General features: G+C 44.9%; 1 long non-coding RNA gene across 1 annotated transcript; it reads right to left on the minus strand.

The window, feature by feature from the left end:
• Window positions 1-8,488: 8,488 nt before the first annotated feature.
• On the minus strand, window positions 8,489-9,297 carry LOC127326797 (uncharacterized). Its single transcript, XR_011746956.1, has 4 exons — window positions 9,216-9,297; window positions 8,960-9,133; window positions 8,685-8,865; window positions 8,489-8,586 (listed from the first exon to the last, which is right to left on the minus strand). It is a non-coding gene; the product is annotated as an uncharacterized lncRNA (long non-coding RNA).
• Window positions 9,298-23,848: the final 14,551 nt, after the last annotated feature.

Genomic DNA, 23,848 nt, shown 5'->3' on the forward strand with positions numbered 1-23,848 from the left:
TAACTAGATGCAATATGATAAACTAAAAGCGAGTATAGTACTAGGGAAACCTCCCCCAAGCTTGAGACAAACTTAGGTAAATTCCAAAGGACCGATAAACATCCATCTTCTGTAGATTCATGGCTTGACAGGGTTAAATCCAATGGAGAAACCTGAAAAGCAGAAACTAGAAAACAATGTTCGCCTTGAAAAGACTCGGTGCAAGATTAGATCGACAAACAGGAGTATATATGATAGGTTTTTAGGTAACTACTGACGTTTGTGCACGAAACGGAGGCGAAACGGAGTCCGGAGGGGGAAGAGTCCCCATGTGGCGCGGTAGGGGTATCAGGCCGCGCCACATGGAGGATCGCATCCTTCTCGGCTCCGTTTCGTCAAATCCTTTTGTTGCACGATGTATTTTCCATAAAAAATGACTTTCTAGAAGTTTTGGGATTTTCCGAGATAGTTACGTACCGAAGAGTTACCTTTTACTGATTTCGGAGTTTTTGGCAGGTTGTATTTCTTTGCAATTACCTTCTCGGGACTCTGGAGATACAACTCTTCCACTAGTCCAACGAATTTTTGACTTGCAATATACTGTTTAAGATGTTGGCCATTAACAACATGAGGTTTCCCTCTAATATCTCCTCAAAGTCGAATGGCTCCGGAGAGATTAACCTCTTGTATGACCTTTGGGCCTTCCCATTTTGACTTTAATTTTCCTGCAGAATACATGAAACGAGAGTTGAATAATAAAACTTATTCTCCCTCTTTAAACTCTCTTTTAATAATCTTCTTTATCGTGCCAAATTTTAACTTTTTCTTTAAATAACCTAGCACTTTCATAAGCTTCATTTCTCCATTCATTTTGTAAGTTAATGTCTAGGATTCTCTTTTCTCCAGCAGTTTTAAACTCAAAGTTTAATTATTTAACTGCCCAACGAGCTTTGTGTTCTAACTCTACTGGAAGATGACAAGATTTTCCATAAACCATTTTGTAAGGAGACATACCCATAGGATTTTTAAAAGCAGTTCTATAAGCCCACAAAGTATCAGTAATTTTCTTTGGCCAATCAGTTCTAGCTTTGTTTACTGTCTTTTACAAGATATAAGCTTAAGTTCCCTATTACTTAATTCAACTTGACCACTAGTTTGAGGGTGATAAGCGGAACTGACTCTATGAGTGACACCATATTTTGATAAAACTTTCCTAAAAGCTGCATTCAAGAAGTGAGAACCACCATTAGTAATTAAAAATCTTGAAACTCCAAACCTGGGAAGAATGACTTCTTGAAACATCATTATTGATGTAGCATGATTAGCACTCTTGGTTGGAATTGTTTCCACCTATTTAGTAACATAGTCCACTGCAACCAAAATGTGAGTATATTTGCTTGACTCTGGGGAAGGTCCCATGAAGTCAAAACCCCATATATCAAAAGGTTCAAGTGGTAAAGTATAATTCATAGGCATCTCATGTATTCTACTAATATTCCCTACTCTTTGACATGCATCACAAGATTTAATGAATTTAATGCAATCTTTATGTAAAGTAGGTCAATAAAAACATGATTGCAATACCTTTGCTGCAGTTCTATCTCCAGCATGGTGACCTCCATAAGGACTAGCATGACATTGTCTTATGATATCCTGTTGTTCATGCTTGTTGTTCATGCTCAGGCACACAACGTCTAATAATACCATCTACGCTTTTCTTATATAAGAAAGGATCATCCCAAAAGTAATGTCTCAAGTCATAAAAGAATTTCTGCTTTTGTTGGTAGGTAAAGTGTGGTGGTATTACTTTCCCAACAATGTAGTTAGCAAAATCAGCAAACCAAGGAGACGCAACTTTGATACTACATAATTTTTCATTAGTAAAACTATCATTAATGGGAATAGGATCAGTTGGAATGTTTTCCATTCTAGATAAATGATCAGCTACAGGATTATCTTCTCCTTTTCTATCAACAATATGTCAGTCGAATTCTTGTAATAAAAGAATCCATCTAATAAGCCTAGGCTTAGTATCTTTCTTATTCATAAGATATTTAATAGCTGAATGTTCAGTGTGTATAGTGACTTTAGAATCAACAATGTAAGAGCTAAATTTATCACATGCAAATATAACAGCCAAAAATTCTTTTTCAGTAGTAGCATAGTTTCTTTGAGCACCATTAAATGTTTTGCTAGCATAATATATAACATTTAACTTACCATTCACTCTTTGGCCAAGAACAACACCAACTGCATGATCACTAGCATGACACATAACTTCAAATGGCAAACTCCAGTCAGGTGGTTGTATTATTGGAGCAGTTACTAAAACTTTCTTTAAAATCGCAAAAGACTCCTTGCAGTCATCATTAAAATAAAAAGGAACATCCTTTTGTAAAAGATTAGTAAGAGGTTTTGATATTTTAGAGAAATCTTTAATAAATCTTCTATAAAAACCAGCATGACCAAGGAAACTTCTTATACCTTTGATGTCTTTGGGATATGGCAACTTCTCTATTGCCTCAATTTTAGCACGGTCTACTTCAATTCCTCTTCCAGATATTCGGTGTCCAAGCATCACACCTTCTGTAACCATGAAGTGACATTTCTCCCAATTTAGAACCAAGTGTTGGTCCTCACATCGCTGCAAAACTTTGTTAAGATTGAAAAGACAATTATCGAAAGAGGTGCCATACACAGAGAAGTCATCCATGAATACTTCCATAATCTTTTCAATATAATCAGTAAATATAGCATTCATGGATCTCTGAAAAGTACCAGGTGCATTGCATAAATCGAATGGCATTCTCCTATATGCAAAAGTACCAAATGGGCAAGTGAAAGTTGTCTTTTATTCGTCATCTTTATGAACAGGAATTTGAGAAAAACTTGAGTAACCATCTAAATATTAGAAGTGAGAATGCTTAGACGATCTTTCTAACATTTGATCAATAAAAGGAAGTGGATAGTGATCTTTGCGAGTAGCTTTGTTTAATTTCTTATAATCAATGCACATTCTATAACCAGTAACAGTTTGTTGTACTACGAATTCATTTCATCATTTGCAACTACTGTGATACCCACTTTCTTAGGCACACAATGTATAGGACTAACCCAGTTACTATCAGCTATGGGATAAATAATACATGCTTCAATTAATTTAAGTACCTCTTTTCTTACCACTTCTTTCAGTCTAGGATGAAGATGTCGTCGAGCATCAACAACGGGTTTTACATCTTCTTCCAAATGAATTTTGTGCATACATAAGGCTAGACTTATACCTTTTAAATCATCAAGAGAATATCAAATAGTCGGCCTGTGCGCCCGCAATACATCAAGTAGTTTTGATTCTTCCTCAGCTGAAAGGTTAGCACTGATAATAACAGGATGTATCTTCTTTTCATCTATATAAACATATTTCAAGTTATCTGGCAAAGGTTTCAGTTCAAAATCAGGATCTCCTTTTGGTGGAGGTAACTCTCCCAAATTATCAGGTGGAATATTCAATTGTAAAACATGTGGTTGTTGTGATAGTGCTTGTTCTATTGCCTCTCTTTCTTCATTAGAGAATAGTTCTTCTTGGTTAAGCATATATCTCTCCACTGCGTCCGATGAAGCGACAACTACATAAGCAAGATTTTCCACTTCATCTTTAGTTGGGAGTCCTTTATTAACATCCTTATCAATAAATTTAGAAAAGTTAAATTCTAGTTTCTCTCCAGCACATTTTATGAACACTTTTTCTTTAGGTAAATTAATTTCAAAACCTACGGTATGTAAGAAAGGTCTACCAAATATGATAGGACAAAAGTCATCTTGAGGACAAGCAAGTACAACAAAATCAGCAGGATATTTAATCTTTTCAACAAGTACTTCAACATCTCTAACTATACCAACATGAGAAATATAATCTTTATTAGCTAGTTGGATAGTCATACCCGTCGCTTCCATTTGTATTGGATCAATATCATGCTTAATTTCAAGATATAATGAGTATGGTATTGCGCTTATGCTTGGTCCCAAATCACAAAGACCATGATAACTAGAAGTACCAATAGCAACAGATATAAATGGTTTCCCACACCTTGTGCTTTTACCTTTAACAACTCTAGTTGAGTCTTCACAAAATAAACTTCACTTGGCTCTTGCTCATTTAATTCTTTTAGTGCAGAAACTTGATGAAAAACTTCAACTTGTTCATATGGAGTACAATCCATTTGTGAACTCTTATTGACAATAGATCTGAGAAGATTCTCCTTAATTCTAGCAGGGAATGGAGGCTTTTCAACATATGGTTTAGGCTCCTTATGTGAGACACCCGCAACCTGCTTAACAATCTTAGGCACAACAGAGATAGCTTTAACAGGTTCAACATATTCAATAAATCCTTTTTTTTTGGAAGAGATACATGAGAAGCAAAAGTTTTAGCAATTTCAATCACAACAAGGGAATCAAGACCAAACTTATTACTCATTTCAACAAATAAAGGAGAAGTGTAGAAATTCTCCACACAAGCATATTCATATTCAAAACTAGACTTGTTACCTTTGTCTAGATCCCAATTATCGGTGTTTTCAGCAATTCTGTATAATAGACTCCGAGCTTCATCAACACTTTTATGAGGAAAACTCCCTCCAGAAGAATTATCCAAGAAATCTTTATGGCATTGAGGAAATCTCACATATAAATTAATCAATATGATGCTCTTTGATAAACCATGAGATGGATTCTTGAGACGGAGATCTTTAACCTCCCCAAGCTTGAGTAATACTTTCTCCAGGATTAGGCCAAAAATTATGAATATGACAACGATCATCATAAGCATTGAGAGGTGTATAGTATTTTATAGAGAAAGCCCCCTTCAAATAATCCTAGTTATCTCTATCTGTGTGTAGAAGAGAATCATTCCATTTGCGTGCATCACCAATAAGAGACATAAAGAATAGCTTCTTCATCGCTTCTTCTTGAGAAATACCGAAGAGTTTAAATAATGAACATCTTTCATAAATCATCTGTAAGTGGTTCGCGGGGGTTTTACTCCCATCACCTGCAAAAGAGTTGCTCCTAACATAATGTATAGCATCAGGTGGTATTTCGTACTCCTCTTCCGTATCAAGAGGTCTAGCAGAATCATTAGCAACATAGTGAAAATAACTTAAAAGATAGGACTTCACAACTTTTGTACCCATAACGACTAATAAAGCAAAACTGAAATAGTAAAAACAACTTCTATGTTTTCTTACCGAACCAACTCACCAATAGCGCTACGCTCCCCGGCAACGGCGCCAGAAAAGTATCTTGATAACCCACAAGTGTACGGGATCAATTGTAGTACCTTTCGAATAGAAAAGGTTATCGAACCCACGAGGAGCTGAAGGTATTGGTTAGCAAATTCAACGAAGTAAACAATAAAAGATGCAAGGATTTGTATTTTCTGGATTATAATTTGCGGGAATGCAAATGACAAGTAAAGTAAAATACTGGTAAAGTAAATGCTCTTTTCAGAGAAAGCCCAATCCTCTCTTTAGCAAGAGGACAAGCTTGGGTGTGTTCTTACATGAGACAAGCGTTCACGAGGGCGGCACAGACTTCTTGGCATAAGGATTTCTAGAAAAGCATGGTAAATATTTTGTCAAGTTTTATTCTCATCGAACGGAGCCTAAAATAGGTGCAGCCACAAGCATGAGCAAACACACCTCTAATGATTGGTCCCTAAACCATTTACATGAGCCAACTAGGGATTCATTAAGACATAAATGTCCAACCATTGCCTTAAGTTCTAGGGTCCCCGATTATATAAACCCCCCTATTGCAACTATAAAGATCTGGACAAGGTTTCTATCATCTCCTGCCATCCATACTCCTTTTCATTACACTAAGGTGCAGTCCTATGAGCCCATATAGGTGAAGTAACACACAGTCGACGTTCGTATGTTACCATCATAGAACCACATAAGAGTACAAAATTTGACCAAATACTCATGACATACTATATAGAAATCATAGCCAATCCATCTTATGCCCTTAGAAACATGGGGAACTACTCACAACAATGGAACATGATGATGATCAGTGGCATATGGTATACAACACAATCTGAAAATATAACTTCCCCACCAAATAACAACGAGTTACCGAGCAGAAGCATGCACACAACACTAGAAACTTATTTATGGTTCCAATCTATCACAAACTATGAGGGAGATAAAGTGGATCTTCGAGATGGAGTCGGTTGGGGATGATGGAGATGCTGATGGAGAGACTCCCTCCTACTCTAAGGAGGAGTTGGTGGTGACGATGGTTTCAATTTCCCCACGGCGGAGGCCTCGGAGCAGCAGGATCTGCCCTTTCCCGGAGAAGGAGAAGACTTTCGCCTCCGCCGCTGCCTCTGTAAATCTCGGGAAAATTATAGCGTAACTTTCTCTGCGATACGGAGCTCCCCATAAAAAGACTTAGGCGAGGGGACGCACGAGGGCCAAGTAGGCCCCCATGGTGCGGCAGGGGTATCTAGCCGCGCCATGGGCCCCACTTTGGGCTCGTGGCCTTCCCCGTTGACTTATTGTGCTGGTGGTCTTCTCTCAGATGAAAAACTTGCATGATATTTTTCCTCGATTTAATTGAGTTCCTGAAGATCCCTGAAATATAAAAATACGAAATATGAGGTTTTCTACCTTCCAAGAATTAAATACCAAAACAAGGGACTTTATAAGAAAGTCTCATAAATCATCTAAATAAGTGAAAATAGTGCAATATCAATGCAAATAACAATAAAAACTATCCCTATATGATACAAATATGATGATATAAAATGCATGTATCACCCGCCGTGGTTCTCATGACAGGGCCCAGCGATGACGAGCTTATCACCGCCCCTCAGGGAGGAGCTCTTCCGGCTCAAGCGCTGGATCCCCTCACTACACCGATAACACCGGAAAACGTGGAAGCCATCCACGTGGCCCTCATCGCGGAACAGGAGCGTCAACGCCGGTCCCGAATGCTCCAGCAGATAGAGTCGGAACAACAGAAGGCCCTGGCTAAATATCAGTCTCGACATGCTTTCGTCGACAGCACTCTAGGTCGTGCACCCAGGGCGCACACCACGGAAACCTCCACCACGGGACTGCCACTTTACGTGAACCCGGTCGAAAACCTCGTAGCCGCGGCAAGCATCTTTGAAGGAATCGAAATATCACAGCGCTTCGCCGCCATCGTCAGCCACAGAGTCGCTCTCGTTCGCAAGGCTCTCGAGCAACAGACCAACGGGAAGGACACCGGCGGACGCCCATATCTATCGGCAACCCCGCGCCAGGATATCCCGCCAGGACCGAGCAGCATGCCCAACAGGCAAAACTGCCCCCGCCAGCACCGGGGCAACCCGAGATGGAAGTTTTCATTTTGCCAGGGCATACATAAACAAAATGTTTCGTCACGCCTGGCACATACCGGCTTCCCGGAGTAAGACCGATGACCCCGGCAGTCACGGTGCGGCCCGATCTGAGCAAAGGCACTCACGTCGAGGCAGGTCCCTCCGCGACAAACGTACTTAGCGGCCTCACGCCGAAGTGCTTTGGGCTGACGATAGTCGCTGAACACTATCCCAAGTCGTTCAAAGGCCCCCGCGGCGTCAAGTACTACGATCCGAAGATGGACCCATCAACTTGGATTGACAACTATGCCTAAGACATTGAGATCCAAAACGCAATCGGACTGATAGCCGCTCGCACTAGTAGAAAACTGCTCTTTTGCACCGGTTCATTAGGGCCATATGCACCGGATTGTGAACCGGTGCAAACAATCCGGTGCAAAAGGCCCCCCCCCTTTTGCACCGGTTCAGTTACGAACCGGTGCTAAAGGGGGCACCACGTGGCCCTCTGTGGAGCGCCCGGCGGAGGACCTTTTGCACCGGTTCGTAATACGAACCGGTGCAAAAGGGCCACGTGGCCCTCTGTGGAGCGCCTGGCGGAGGACCTTTTGCACCGGTTCGTAATACGAACCGGTGCAAAAGGGTTGTGCCACGGCAGGGTTTTGGTGCCCTTCCCTGCCGCGGCAGACTCTGCCCCGGCAGGGAATTGCACTAAAACGCTGCCGCGGCACTCTGCCGCGGCAGAAATTTACACTAAAACGCTGCCGCGGGAGCTACGCCTCCATTCGAAACACGTTATAATATAATGCAGACACATATATATAGGAAACCATTATATTACATATATCGATCAAAGTGACACGCGTTCATGCATATATATATGTCTACATCAACTTTCAAAATAATTTCTATTCAATGTTGGATGTCGGGCACATAGTGTTCTCCGTCTGGAGCTATAACTTGCTCAAGTAAGAATCCCGCCAGTTCTTCTTGAATTGCCCGTACACGCTCGGTTGCTAGAAGACCATCCCGCAACCGTTGGATCTAATAATTTCAAGAAGGTACGGTGGTCAGTATATATATGTGTGTATGTGAATGAAACACAAGGTGATAAAATAAAGTTATGAATGTTGTTTACGTACATCAAGTTGTTCCAAAATTTTGGTCATATGGTGGGTATTCTGGCGAATGAACTCGCAAACGTAGAACCCGCATAAATTATTCCCGTCCTCTTGCCTCAAGCACTTTACGAGAACAAAGTTCAATCAAAATAATAATCAAGGATGATAATAATGGTATTGAAACTAGAATCAAAGAGATGCGCGACCTAGCTAGTACTTACCCGTACAGGTTTTATTCGAAGCTCTTTATTCCGTAAACCCGGAGACTTGTTCGCGAACCGTGTCCAAGCCTTCTGGAGGATATCAGCCATGTCCCCCCACGCCTCAAGGGGTTTACTCTTCGAGTCCATGACTTCTACTACTCCGGTGTCGGGTTCAATGACTAGCAGGATATAGTGAAACCTGCAGACACATATATATATGCATAACTCTTCAATTACACTTAACACATGGAGTAAGCGAAAAAGATTTAATGTGTGAAGACAGTAACACTCACGCGAAGTTGTAAGGAAATAGTATTGCCCTTTTGTATGAGTTTTTCCTTAAGGCATATACCAAGTTATTCTCCGTGTCCTTGGGAGAGTTGTCGACAGTATACCCATTCACGGTATATGGGTCAATGAACCCAAGATCATAGATTTGCCCCTTGCGGCATTCACGGATCTTCATTCTGCATAATATAGTGAGAGTATAGTTATATGCATGCAATGGATGAGCCGCGGTAGAGACTTAATTACATAAATAATACTTACAGACAGTAGGCACTGAGCAGAGATTTGTCGAGGGCGTCTTGATTGAATAACTGAAATAATTCACAAAATTCGATGTTCATCATGTCAGTTCGCCCGTAGTGCTCATCTTTGATTGCCACCATGATCCAGTTCTGACCGTCCTTACATGCATCCAAGTACCAATTATGCAGTCTTCGCAGTTGTGTCGATAGATTAGGCAACTCCTCAGCTCTGACCAGAGATTGCCCGTACTTGTACTGGTATGCTATTTGGACATCATCCGTCTGAATGAATTCGAGGCGGCTTAAGTACTCAGGAATACTCATATTGTTCGCATCTGCCTCGTCTTTGTATAGTGCTACCAGCGTCGGATCAAGGCAGTCTATGATATTGGGATACACATTGAGCGGGGGGCACGAGTTTTTCTGGGTTCCAAGCTGGGGAACTTGTTTCCCTTCTTCCTTACTTTTTTGCCACCGCTCTTTTGCTACCACATTTGACTTGCGAATAGACCGGTCATAGTTCGATGAAAGACTTGGCTCAGGTTGATGAAGGTTCTTCAGCAGTTTCAACTTCTTTTCCTTGGATATAGCTGGCTCGGGCTCAGGCTGGGGCTTTTTCTTGCCAAACATGGATTTCATGTATTGTTCCTTTGCGATCTTGGCATTTTCCTCAACTGTATAGTCATAAGGTCTCTTGGGAGGAACCTTAGGCACTCTTGGGAGGGGCTCTTGTTTGCGTTTCGGTGATCGGTTACGACTCATTGCCGTAGCGGTCCGCTTTTTGCTCTTAGATCGAGTGGAGGCTGCGGCGGCGGAGAAGGCTCACGCGGCGGCGGAGAAGGCTCACGCGCCGGCGGAGAAGGCTGACGCACTGGAGACGGCTGCATCGGTGGAGAATGCTGGCTCGGTGGAGACCTTGTTGGCGCCTTCCAACCCGGAATCACAATGAATTCCTTTCGCCATAGAACTGTAGTGTTCTTGGCTTCTCCCAGCTCTAGCAAATCCCCTTCACCGGCAGGGTGGTCAAGCCTCAGCGGCCCATACCCATCCATAACTTGATCCACCCGGCAACAGCGTAGCCATGTGGAACCGGTTTGAAGTGGTATCTTTGATCAGGTACTGGCGGTAAGACATAGCCGATCGCCGCCTTGAGCGTTAAGTAGCCCATCGTTTTGAAATGTAGCTCACAAGGTGTCGACTCTGTGATATAATCCACAGGGTAGCGAGGAGCCATCTGCGGATCCACAGGGGAGGGAGGAGCCATATGCGGATCCACAGGGGAGGGAGGAGCCATATGTGGATCCACATCGCATCATTACCCGGCAGCTCCGTGGAAGCCACGCCTTTTCCGCTGAGATCCCTGGCCGGTAGCATCGAATGCAACTTCTTCTATCTGCGGATTAGCTTGAGGTTGGGTGACTGAGCCTGACATTATCATCCTCACTTGCTCCTCTAGCTTAGCAACGCGTTCTTGAACCACATCCTTTTTCCTCTGACGGCTTCTATCGGGATATTTCTTCGTTTCTGCAGGAAACCCAATACACCACGGCTTGCCACCTGGTATGGTTCATGTTCGTCCTGGGTGTTCAGGATTCCCAAGGGCGCGTGTGAGCTGGTCCTTCTCTCTTTCGGGACGGAACTTCCCATCTTCAACTTCCTTTGCAACATTTCTAAAGGCTTCGATGGGAAGTGGGTTTTCATGATGTCTTGGTGTATATATACAGTGCCCTTGTGCGTCCAACGTGCCCCCATGCGCGTAAAACCAATCCCTTGACCGCTGGTTCCATTTCAGTACCTCTGGCTGGATCCCCTTTTCAATTAGGTCGTTCTCCCATTTCTCCCACTTAGGCCTGCCAGCCTTGTAGCCTCCTCGCCCCATGGTATGGAAGTATATCTTATTAGCAGCATTTTGAGTGTTGGTGGTTGACCTTTTCTTTGCCCTCTCCGATGTCTTGTACTTCACAAATGCCTCCCAGTGGTCTTTTATCTTCTCATAGGGGCCATTGAAATCCGGAGTCTTATTTTTCTTGACAAAGAAGTTGTCCAATTTCTTCTTGTAGTCGTTGAACTGTACTGCCATCTTCTTAAGAGCCCACTTCTTGACTCTTCGCTGTACGCTATTCAGCTCGGGATCCTCAGGGTCTGGCTTTGTCATTCTCACTATCAGAGTCAGCTGGCTCCGGTAAGATGAAATTTACCAGGAGCTTCCTAAACATCAGATTTTTGGATCTCGTGTCGACATAAGTAACTCCTTCGTCCCCCTTTGCAGGTTTCTTCCATTCTTGAGTGGTGATCGGGATGGTGTCCCTAACAATAACTCCGCATTGACTTACAAACTTTTTTGCGTGAGCCTTGGGAGAAATCGGTTCGCCATCTACAGCGATTTCCGTGATGGTGCACCTTTCATGGTCTTCCATCTTTCTGGCCGCGCCTCGTTTAGTTCTGCCAGTAGAGTTTGTTGATCGGGAGGTCTAAAAGAAGAAACAACGTTAATATATGTATATGCACAAATCTCGAGGCTTGGTTAATTAATATATATACACCTCGGCGGCGTGAGCTTCTCCCTCGGAGTCGTCACCTTCTCCCTCACCGGAGCGATCTCCACGGTGGTCTTGCTCATCTCCCTCACCGGAGCCGTCTCCACGGGTTCGCTCGTCTCCCTCGCCAGATTGGTTTAGGTAAAGAGAGGTGATATCGTCATCATCACGGATAATCTCCTCGACGAGGTATTCTTTTTCTAGGTCTCGTTCCATAGTTTCTGCAAAGACTTACAAGTTATTCTAATGCTATAAACACAACGAAGCAATAATTAAGAATAATGCTCAATACATGATCAAATATTAGAGTTACACATATATATAGGTACTAATTAAGGATAATGCTCAATACATAATCAAAGATCTGAGTTACACATATAGCTCGATCGGTCCCTAATACATCACACTAGAACCTCTCAACGACGCCGACCGGGTCCTAAGCCGCGCCGGCTGAACACCCAAAGCCACGGTACAATAACAGGATCATAGCTAATGTGAGATCCCTGCAAAACAGACCATCTGCCCATATACCTGGTCTCTAACGCATACAGGTAACGGCGAACGTGCTCGTCCTCCTCTCTAATACGCTGAGCTACCACCTCCGGCGGCGCCGGCTCCCTCTGAAACGACCGTGGCCCACGCGACCTCCACCAGAGAATATCCGGGTCGACGACGGGACCCGGATTCCGCACCAAAGTGCGCGCCCCGGAAGATAACACCTCCCAGTGCCACCCCGGCGGAGCCCAGTCCCGAACCTCCCCCATCAGCTGCATCTGCTCTAAAATTGTCCTAGCTCCAGGACGCGGCGGGCGCGGCATCGTATGCAAACTAACAAATATAATATTGAAATTTGAATAAAGTACTTATAAAAATATATTAGTAACAAATATTACTACTTTTTTCTAACACATACTAATAAAGTACTTATGAATATGAATAAAAGTAACTAAATTTTTTCTAACACATACTAATAAAGTACTTACTACTTTTTTCTAACGCATACTAATAAAGTACTTACTACTTTTTTCTAACTAAATAAACCTAACTAAATTTTCTAACTAAATAAACCTAACTAAATTTTCTAACTAAATTTTCCTAACTAAATTTTCCATCTAAATAAACCTAACTACATAAAACCTAACTAAATTTTCTAACTAAAATTTCCTAATTAAAATCTAACTAATTATCTAATTAAAATCTAACTAATTTTCTAATTAAAATATAACTAATTTTCTAATTAGCTACACAAAACCTAACTAAAATATATTAGTAACAAATATAATATATTAGTAACAAATATATTAGTAACAAATATACTAATAAAGTACTTATGAATAAAGTACTTATAAAAATATATTAGTAACAAATATTACTACTTTTTTCTAACACATACTAATAAAGTACTTATGAATATGAATAAAAGTAACTAAATTTTTTCTAACACATACTAATAAAGTACTTACTACTTTTTTCTAACACATACTAATAAAGTACTTACTACTTTTTTCTAACTAAATAAACCTAACTAAATTTTCTAACTAAATAAACCTAACTAAATAAACCTAACTAAATTTTCTAACTAAATTTACCTAACTACATTTTCCTAACTAAATTTTCCATCTAAATAAACCTAACTACATAAAACCTAACTAAATTGTCTAACACAAATTTCCTAATTAAAATCTAACTAATTATCTAATTAAAATCTAACTAATTTTCTAATTAAAATATAACTAATTTTCTAATTAGCTACACAAAACCTAACTAAAATAAACCTAAATATAAACTAATTAAAACAAAAAAAAGAGGCCGGGGGGGGGGCCGGCGGCGCCTCACCTCTCTGCCGACGGCAGTTAATGGCGGCGCGGGCGGTGGAGGGGGCCGGCGCCGGGAGGCGGCGGCGCGGGAGGAGGCGAGGGGGCCGGGCGGCGCGGGCGGAGAAGGGGGCCGGGCGGCGGCCGGCGGCGCGCGCGCGGGACGCGAGGGAGGAGGCGGGCGGCACGGGCGGAGAGGGAGCCGGGAGGTGGCGGCGCGGGCGGGGGAGGAGGTGGCGGCGCGGGCGGCGGCGAGGGTGGGCGGCGCGGGAGGACGAGGACGGCGGCGGCGTGCGGAAATCGGGCAGCCTGCCGGCGTCCTCTTTTTCCTCGCGCGAATTGGGGAAGAAGGAGGAGGGGGCGGCAGTTTAAATAGATGAGGTCTTTTGCACCGGTTCGTGGCTGGAACCGGTGCAAAAGACCCTTTTGCACCGGTTCCAGCCACGAACCGGTGCAAAAGACCCAAATTTCGGCTGCCCCTTTGGTTCTTCCCGCCTTTTTTTGTGTTTCGCGCGGGATAGGTTCCTGCCACGACGCCGGGCAGGACATTTTCCCACCACGACGCCGCGCGGGATATTTTCCCGCCACGACGCGCAGCGCAGATATTTCCCGCCTACACGCCCTCTATAAATAGTACGCCCCGTCTCTCCCACTTCACTCATCACCGAACCCTAGCCCATTTCACAATGCCCCCAAAGCCGCACCCGCCGCCGGTGGAGGTGGACCCGCAGCTCGCGGAGATAGAGGAGTGGGAGGAGCTGCAGCAGCAGCTGCGGCAGGAGGCGGCAGCCAGGAGGGCAGCAGCGGATGAGGTGGACCCGCAGCTCGCAGAGATAGAGGAGTGGGAGGAGGCGGCGCTAGCGGCTACCATAGAAGCATTTGAGAGGCAGAGTCTCCAGGAGCTGCATAAGCGGTCGCGTGTGGCGGATCTGGATAGTGAGGAGATGCATAAGCGTCGTCGTGAGGAGGAGCTGCGGCAGGAGGCGGCAGCCAGGAGGGCAGCAGCGGATGCGCGGAAGAACTAGTAGAAGTTTTTATTTTAGTTTAAATTTAGTTAATGTTAAATTTCAATAAAGCCGTGTTATCGTTGTTTTAGTTTAAGTTTAGTTAACGTATCTTGTTAAATTTCAATAAAGTCGTTGTCGTTAGTTTATATACCCCTTTTATCCCGGTTCCTGGCTTGAACCGGTGCTAAAGATGGTGATACCCCTTTTATCCCGGTTCCTGGCTTGAACCGGTGCTAAAGATGGTGATACCCCTTTTATCCCGGTTCCTGGCTTCAACCGGTGCTAAAGATGGTGGATTAGTTTATATACCCCTTTTATTCCGGTTCCTGGCTGGAACCGGTGCTAAAGATGGTGATACCCCTTTTATCCCGGTTCCTGGCTTGAACCGGTGCTAAAGATGGTGGATTAGTTTATATACCCCTTTTATTCCGGTTCCTGGCTGGAACCGGTGCTAAAGATGGTGGATTAGTTTATATACCCCTTTTATCCCGGTTCCTGGCTGGAACCGGTGCTAAAGATGGGGGGGCTCAATGTTGGGGAGGCTTATCTGGTGTTTGCGTTCTCTGGGGTGGCCTCATCTGGGGGGGGATTATCTGGAGGCACATTGCTATATATAGCCCCTCCGGGGAGAGTCCCGCTCGGAAGCTGCTAGTATACACCCAACAACATCTCCTCTAACAGTATTGGGGAAAGGGTTGGAAAATCTCCCGTGGCGCAGCTTCTCGAAGATGTCGTTGGTGCACACGCCCTACGGCATCTTCGGAAGTTGCGCCTCGGAAAAATTTCCCTGCAAGCCCATGAAGGACTACATCTCCTCTAACAGTATTGGGGAAAGGGTTGGGAAATCTCCCGTGGCGCAACTTCTCGAAGATGTCGTTGGTGCACACGCCCTACGACATCTTCGGAAGTTGCGCCTCGGAAAAATTTCCCTGCAAGCCCATGAAGGACTACATCTCCTCTAACAGTATTGGGGAAAGGGTTGGGAAATCTCCCGTGGCGCAACTTCTCGAAGATGTCGTTGGTGCGCACGCCCTACGACATCTTCGGAAGTTGCGCCTCGGAAAAATTTCCCTGCAAGCCCGTGAACGACTCTATAAATATGGTACAAAAATCCAACCCATCTCCACTCACAACATGCTATTTCAATGTTGCACACATGTGTATCTTGGAATGTCTTACAATGTTGCAGGAGGAAGTTTTCCTTTTCATCGCACGAAAAATCCATTTTCCATTTTCGAGGTGCCGAAAAGGGGGTGTTTTGTGAAGGAACCACAAAATTAAAGTTTCACATTGGTACCAACACATTTTTCAAAAATAGTAGACCACCTAAGATGGATAATTTCCCAACCATGTGTATCTGGAACCTTTCCGTCCACCCCTCGTGAAAAAGACAAATTCCTGCCGAATCGGTAGGAGGCCGGCCAGATTTGAACTACATGCACATGATATAATGCTCAAGATTTTTTGTAAAAATATTTATTGGGTTCACAACATGCTATTTCATCAGAGATCCAGTGAAAGTTTAGTGAAACTCCGCCCCGAGCGAAGGATCTTCATGCCCGTCGTTTTGAATATAGTTTGAAACGAGCATAAAAAATTCAAAAATGATCCAAACAACGCGAAACCTTCGCGTGCCGTCATATTATGTGTCATACTTGCAAGGAAAAATAATAAACTTGGATAATTGCACACATCACAAAAAATCCTTCACAATATGGGCTATCGTGTTCGAGGTTTCATGGCATTTAGGGCAAACGACCAATGTTACTGATAGAATCGCCACAAATGCTTCACAGTACATGATAATAATACATTATGATCGCTTCGACCGTAACCATGGAGCATCTTCAGCATTTAACGCGATGGTTGGGTAAATGTTCACTATGAACGGCGGAATTTCAGCAAACTTATTATAATCTTCTGACATGTCTATCTTGTCCTCGACTCCCACGATGGTTCTTTTACCTGAAAGAACTATGTGACGCTTTGGCTCATCGGATGAGCTCGTTTCCTTATGTTTTCTTTTCTTCGGTCTGGAGGACATGTCCTTCACATAGAAAACCTGAGCCACATCATTGGCTAGGACGAATGGTTCGTCTCTGTAACCAAGATTGTTGAGATCCACTGTTGTCATTCCGTACAGCTGGTCTACCTTTACCCCTTTTTCATCCAGCTTGAACCATTTGCACCGAAATAAAGGGACCTTAAAAGAAGGTCCATAGTCAAGTTCCCATATCTCCTCTATGTAACCATAATATGTGTCCTTTTCCCCACTGCTAGTGTTTGTTGCATCAATGCGGACACCAATGTTTTGGTTGGTGCTCTTTTTATCTTGGGCGAACATGTAGAAGATATTTCCATTTATCTCATACCCCTGGAAAGTCAGTACAGTCGAAGATGGTGACCCGGCCAACAAGTACAACTGATCTCCAATATCGTTGTTATTAATGAGATGTGCTCGGAGCCAACCGCCGAATGTCTGCATATGTTTATGTGTAATCCAGTCTTCAGACTGCCCCGGATGTTGGGAGCGTACAATATTCTTGTGTTCACTGATATACGGGGCCACCAAGGTGGAACTTTGTAGAACTGTGTAGTGTGCTTGAGTGAAAGAAATCCCGTCCCTACATATCATTGATTTCCTTCCTAGCGTGCCTTTTCCACTTAGTCGACCCTCATGTCGCGATTCAGGAACACCAATCGACTTAAGGTCAGGAATAAAGTCAACACAGAACTCAATGACCTCCTCTGTTCCATAGCCCTTGGAGATGCTTCCTTCTGGCCTAGCACGGTTATGAACATATTTCTTTAAGACCCCCATGAACCTCTCGAAGGGGAACATATTGTGTAGAAAGATAGGACCGAGGATGGCAATCTCTTCGACAAGGTGAACCAGGAGATGCGTCATAATATTGAAGAAAGATGGTGGAAACACCAACTCAAAACTAACAAGACATTGCACCACATCCTTCTGTAACCTTGGAAGACTAGCTGGATCGATTACCTTCTGAGATATTGCATTAAGGAATGGACATAGCTTCACAATGGGTATTCGAACATTTTACGCGAAGCCCCCTCGGTGCAACCTAAGCAATCGCGTCATAATAATGTGGCAGTCATGCGACTTCAGGTTTTGGAATTTTTTCTCCGCCATATTTACAATTCCCTTTATATTTGATGAGAATCCAGACGGCACCTTGATACTGTAAAGGACTTCAAAAAAGATATCCTTCTTTTCTTTGGTAAGAGCGTAGCGGGACTTAAGCGACTCCCTGTATCCGTCTTGTAATTCTATTCTTGCTTGTTTTTTGGGACTTTCATACGATCGGTCCTCCCGTGCTTCGGTGTATCTTTTGTCTTCCCATACACGCCTAAGAAGCCTAGCAGGTTCACGCAAAGATTCTTCGTCACGTGCATCACGTCGATTGAAGAGCGGACCTCTAGGACTTTCCAATAGGGTAGATCCCAAAATAGAGATTTTTTCTTCCACATGGGTGCGTGTCCGATAACGACGTCATTCGAGCAGATTGACCGTCAGACCCTTTCCAAAGATTACTTTTATGTCCTTGACCATATCAAGTAAAGCATCACCGGTACGGAGTTCGTGCTTCACCCGGTGATCTGCCTCACCTCCGAAATGATTGCCTTTCTTTCGACGGGGTGCCTCTTTGGAAGAAATCGACGATGCCCTGTACACAACCTTCTTACATTTATTCAAATAGGCACCTTCGGTCTCATCTAAGCAGTGCGTGCATGCATTGTATCCCTTGTTTGTCTGTCCTGAAAGGTTACTAAGAGCAGGCCAATCATTGATGGTCACGAAAAGCAACGCTCGTAGGTTAAATGACTCCTGTTTGTACTCATCCCATGCATGTACACCTGGTTTGCTCCACAACTGTAAGAGTTCTTCAAATAATGGCCGTAGGTACACATCAATATCGTTGCCGGGTTGCTTTGGGCCTTGGATGAGCACTGGCATCATAATGAACTTCCGCTTCATGCACAACCAAGGCGGAAGGTTATAGATACATAGAGTTACGGGCCAGTGCTATGACTGCAGCTCTGCTCCCCAAAAGGATTCATTCCATCTGTACTTAGGCCAAACCTTAAGTTCCTCGCGTCATCTCGCAAAGTCCGGGAACTCTCTATCGATTGTCCTCCACTGCGACCCATCGCGGGGTGTCTCAAAGCATCTCGTCTTTCTTACGGTCTTCTTTGTGCCATCGCAACAACCTGGCATGCTCTTTATTTCTGAACAGACGTTTCAACCGTGGTATTATAGGAGCATACCACATAACCTTGGCAGGAACCCTCTTCCTAGGGGCTCGCCCTCAACATCACCAGGGTCATCTCGCCTGATCTTATACCGAAGTGCAGTGCATACCGGGCATTTTTCCAAATTTTCGTACTCAGCGCGGTAGAGGATGCAGTCATTAATGCATGCATGTATCTTCAGCACCTCTAATCCTAGAGGGCAGAGAACCTTCTTTGCTTCGTACGTACTGTCAGGCAATTCGTTATCCTTTGGAAACCTCCTCTTCATTATTTTCAGTAACTTCTCAAATGGCTTGTCACATATACCAGCCTCTGCCTTCCATTGCAGCAACTCCAGGGTGGCACCGAGCTTTGTGTTGCCATCTTCACAATTTGGGTATAACTTCTTTTTGTGATCATCTAACATGCCCTTTAACTTTCGCTTCTCGTTTTCTGTTTCTGCATCTCTGTGTGCATCAGCGATGGCCCGACGAAGATCATCATCAACGGGCTCATCTGATGCCTCTTCATCTTCACCTCCTCCTGCATCTTCATCTTCATCATGCCCTGTTGCAGTATCACCGTAGTTAGGGTACATATCATCATCTTCTTCTTCTTCGTCGTCGTCTTCCATCATAACCCCTCTTTCTCCATGCTTGGTCCAACAATTATAGCTGGGCATGAAACCTTTCCAAAGCAGGTGGGAGTGAATGACTTGCCATTCAGGGTATTGCTTCAAGTTCCGGCAATCAACACATGGACAACACATAAAACCATCCGCCTGTGGGTTTTCCTGAGCCACACGGATAAATTCTTTCAGGCCCGAAGTGAACTCGGGTAGACGTCGGTCAACGTACATCCATTGCCGCCGGTTCATCTACATCAAATAATTAATTAAGTTTATCAAAAAACTATTACAAAATATCATAATATTTATAAATAGTGGAAATTAACACCGTACAAATGAAAGGGTAAAGTTGTTGCTTAACCTTGATCGAGGAGAAGAGGAGAAAGCTTAAGTGTCGCTCCGGCACCTCATATCATTTTTGTTTTGTGTAAAATCAAGCGACATCATTCTCTCAGACATTTCATCGAGCACCTTATGTGCATGCCAAAGAGAAGCAAGGTAGCACTCAACACACACACCTTTCCCCTAGAAAAAATGAAGTGAGTTGGCTGGTTGGGGGTGAGCTGAATATATAGGACAAAGGGTCCTTTTGCACCTGTTCGTGTTACGAACCGGTGCAAAAGATAGCTCATTTGCACCGGTTCGTAATACGAACCGGTGCAAAAGGTCCCGCGGCTGGCACGTGTCTGGCGACGAACCTTTAGCACCGGTTCGTGTTACGAACCGGTGCAAAAGATATCTCATTTGCACCGGTTCGTAACACGAACCGGTGCTAAAGGTCCCTGATATGTCCAAAGGGCACGAACCGGTGCTAATGACCCCCTTTAGCACCGGTTCATGCCAAATCCGGTGCAAAAGCTCTTTGGAGCAAAAAAAAAAAAAACCAAAGCCCTTGTTTCTACTAGTGTCGCTACGCCCAAGCAGCAGCAGCACGGTCGCGAACAGAGCAACACCCATAGTAATTTGGTAAGAGTTAATTCCAACTAATCTAACATGACCAGCAGTGCGTTACTATTGCACGATTTTATTCTGCTGGCCGGCTACCGGCAGGCCCGTCGTGCGCCACGGACCGTATTTTTCTTGCCGTGCGCCACAGGCTTCTACGATGGATGATCACCTAAATTTTGTTGTCCACAATTAACCACAAAACTGAATGGCACGAATGCGTTCGTCTTTGTTACGCGAAATACGATACTCCGTATCATCGTAGCATTTATTGTGCTCAGTTTCGCTACAGATTTTTTTTCTCAGCTGAGAGAGTACTATTCTTCAGCTGACTGGTCTTTAAGAGTACAGGGGTGAAAGGGCGAGATTGGCCTCGCTGGCTCCATAGTGTCCTGGTCAGGGCCGGTCCTAGAATTTCGGGGATTTCAGGGTCCGGGGTGAAATTAGAATTTGAGGCCCTATAAAAATTTAAAATAAAAATGTATATATACATATATGAACTCTTAAATTGCACAAAAAAGCAATATTGCTATCAGATAATTGCACAAAATAATAGCGAGGAACCCTTAGGCGGGATTTTAGTGTCTCGTACAAGGCCGGGATTCTGCCTGCTCGGCACTAAGGCATCTCCAACGGAGGCCCCTAAACGGATATATCCTGTCCAAACCTGTTCGCGCGGCCTAATAACGAGGCTCAACGGTGAACCCCAAACGGACAACTGTCCGTTTTTTGTCCGCAACACCGCATTTCTGGACCAAATTTGGGGTTAGTTTGCGGGTGAACGGACAGCGCGGACGGCGTCCGCTTGTCCGGCCTAGCCATATGCATGCAGGCCAATTAATGAGGAGAGAGAGTTGTCCCTGGCCACTGATTGATCCCTGTGCATTGAACGTGGTCCACAAAATTGAATCTAAATTTTTACAATTTTGTTATGCAAAAAATATAAGTTATTTCGGATTGTAAATTTGCACGGTAATAGTGTACATCGTTGGCTACATGCAAATATATTTTTTCAAACTTTTTAAACAGTTTTGTTTTTCGAATTTTTTCGCAAATGGAGAGGACCGTTGGGTGCATAGACCACCCTAAACGGACAGTGGTCCGTTTCTGTCCGCGCGCACCACCGGCAAACGTACCAAATCGGACACTTTTTATGTCCGAAATGTGGACGCCGTTGGAGATGCCTAACCGACGATGGGTCGTTCCCAGCTCCTGTTCATGAACGGTCGAGCAACTCAACACACAACGTACATCAGATGTAGAATTATACTAGTATCTTGCTATGGTTTTGTAGTTCCGCATTTGCTAACAATAAAAGAACCAGCTCTGTACGGAAAAAGAGTCGATTGTATGTTGCAGCTCAGTCACACTTTTTTTTTTTAGATCAACGGGACATCAGATGTAGAATTATACTAGTATGTTGCTATGGTTTTGTAGTTCCGCATTTTCTAGATGTAGGGCTCTTGGACTAAGTGTGTATGCACTTGTGATGATGATCTTTGTGTTTTGTTTGGATGATGATGATCTTGTTTGAATGATGATGGTATTGCTATATGATATTGCTATATGATATTGCTATATATGATGTTGATCTTGCTTTGTATTTTTCCTGTGATTTTTGTGTGTTTTTTGCTGCTGCAATTGCAATTGCAAATCAAAAAAAAAATCCTGGCAAAACCTATGCCGACGGCAATGCCCTCGGCATAGACGCTGCACATGTGCCATATGGTAGGGTCTATGCCGACGACATTGCCCTCGGCACAGCTGCCAGGCTGTGCCGACGGCTATGCCCTCGGCGTAGCTCCCTGCACATGTGCCATATGGTAGGGTCTATGCTGACGGCATTGCCCTCGGCGTAGCTCCCCTCCAGGACCAAACGCACGGTAGCGGCGTCACGGGGCCCACGGCCCGTACGCCGACGGCCCATATGCCAACAGCCGGTCTGGGTTGTCGGCCCACGAACTGTGCCAACGGCAATCGCCTACGCCGACGGCTAGAGCGCGTGTGCCGACAGGGAGGTAGGCCGAGGGCTGTACGCCGACGGCAACCGTCGGCACAGCCTACGCCGACGGCATTCGGGGCTGTGCCGACGGCTGCTGCTGGCCGTCGGCACCTCGCCTGTTTCCTGTAGTGATATGAGAAAGCTGTTGAGAGCAGGATCTTACAACTTTTGTCTACCATGTTTTTTGCTCTACATACATTGAGAGTTTCTCGCTTGCACTTGGCCATTGCTACTGTTGTTATAATTGTATTTGCTTTGTCTTTGTAGGCTAATTAATGAAGAAAAACTAACTGATGCTCTTGCTGTATCCGACCGCTGTTTACACAATGGAGCTTCATTTTTCGAGGATGCGTCCTGGAAGACGTATCGTTTTTATAGAAGAAAGGCCAAGATGGCCGATACATCGCCATAAGGCTACAACTCGATACAGCATGCCAAACGTCTTACAACGCACCCACTACGACGACCCGGCGACGCCAACTCGCCTTGCCCAAAATCCTACCTTGAAAGGTGAGGCGACGAGGCACCGAGCTTTAGGACCGCGTTACGACCAAAGCGAGACTCACCGCAGCATGACCACAACTCCAAGGCTTCTAGGATCAACGTACCTCTCCTCATACGCCTAGAGGGAGTCGGCCAGAAGAAGGCAGAATCCAGCCGGTCTTGGGGAAGGCGACAACTTTGGTACATCCAGCATGACGTACATTGCGCCCCGGAAGCCCTCGCTCTGGGTAGCAGCCAACACCGGGCAGCGCATCAACCCCCATCCTCGCCGAACTAAGAACACCTCTAGTAGCCAAGACAACATCTTCAAGAAGAGAGCGACGCCGTGGCGCCGCCGTCGCCCGGACCGGCGAGCCGGACCTAGGGTTTCCCCTGGCATCAGAGAGAGGAGGACACGACCTAGGCCATGGCCACGCCTCCAGGGAGGATACGGCACCCACAGGCATCGCCGTGGTCAGCATCGGCAGCCGCCGAGCAGTGTTTTCACCCCAGCCATGGTCTGTGACCTCCGATGTAGCTCGACCGGAGACGACGGGTGAAGATGCAAGCGCCAGCACGAGCCACCACCACAGAGAGGAGAGGAAAGACACCGGTCTCACAGACGAAGAAGAAGGCCGTCGATCCCCGCTAACTTCACCGTCAGCCAGCCTGGGCTCGGAGGAGGAAGCCCCCCAAGCTAGCCGACCACCACGGCTGCTGCGCCACCACGACACGCCGGAGACGGAGTCCCCCGCGCCGCCAATGCCCATCGGAGCCATGGCCCGCTCGGCCCGTCTAGGCCCAGATCGGGCCCGGTCGCCAAGCGCGACCACCGCTGCATGCGACCTCGACCACGCGCCCTCCGCACCGCCATCACGCGCCTCCTTCGCGCCGCCGCCACGCTCCGACCGCGCCGCCGAGGAACGCCGCCGCCGCCACCAGCAGCCCCAACGACGAGGAACTGAGCCGCGGGAGGATCCCC

Source organism: Lolium perenne, chromosome 6 (assembly GCF_019359855.2).
Source record: "Lolium perenne isolate Kyuss_39 chromosome 6, Kyuss_2.0, whole genome shotgun sequence".
NCBI classification, from domain to species: Eukaryota; Viridiplantae; Streptophyta; class Magnoliopsida; order Poales; family Poaceae; genus Lolium; species Lolium perenne.